Source organism: Galeopterus variegatus, unplaced genomic scaffold (genome assembly GCF_000696425.1).
Source record: "Galeopterus variegatus unplaced genomic scaffold, G_variegatus-3.0.2 Scaffold16995, whole genome shotgun sequence".
NCBI lineage: Eukaryota > Metazoa > Chordata > Mammalia > Dermoptera > Cynocephalidae > Galeopterus > Galeopterus variegatus.
In genome coordinates this window covers 19,344-19,799 of record NW_007743106.1, presented here as the reverse complement: position 1 = coordinate 19,799, position 456 = coordinate 19,344, and positions in this window count along the sequence as shown.

Here is a 456-nt window from a genome sequence, read left to right as displayed (position 1 = left end):
AAGGGGGGAAAGCAAGGTAACAGTAAATGGAGGCAATTTTGCCTAGATGTTGTTGAATGTTGGAAATTAATATAAGAAAGGCTTAGTCTGTGGGAAAAACGTTCTTATTCCTATTTATTTTTTTATTTCTTGTCAGAATTCAGTTTTCTCATAGCAAATACTGTTTTTTAGAAAGTTCTCTGGACTAGGACAGAGTTTCATGCTACATCATTTGTACAGTATTGGTTTGTTANAAATTATTTACTTGTTAAATATGCATTTTTATAAGTTCCTTTATTATTACATGAGTTTCCTTAAGAAATTTTAGGAATAGATTTCTGTAAGTTATAAAGGAAAATATGCTTTCATTTTCCAGGTTTTTATGTACTTAAACATTAATGAATGGGAATACGTATTTCACAATTGAGGGGGTGGGGTAGGGATTTGCTTTGCTTCCTGGAAAAGATTTTGTGGAAT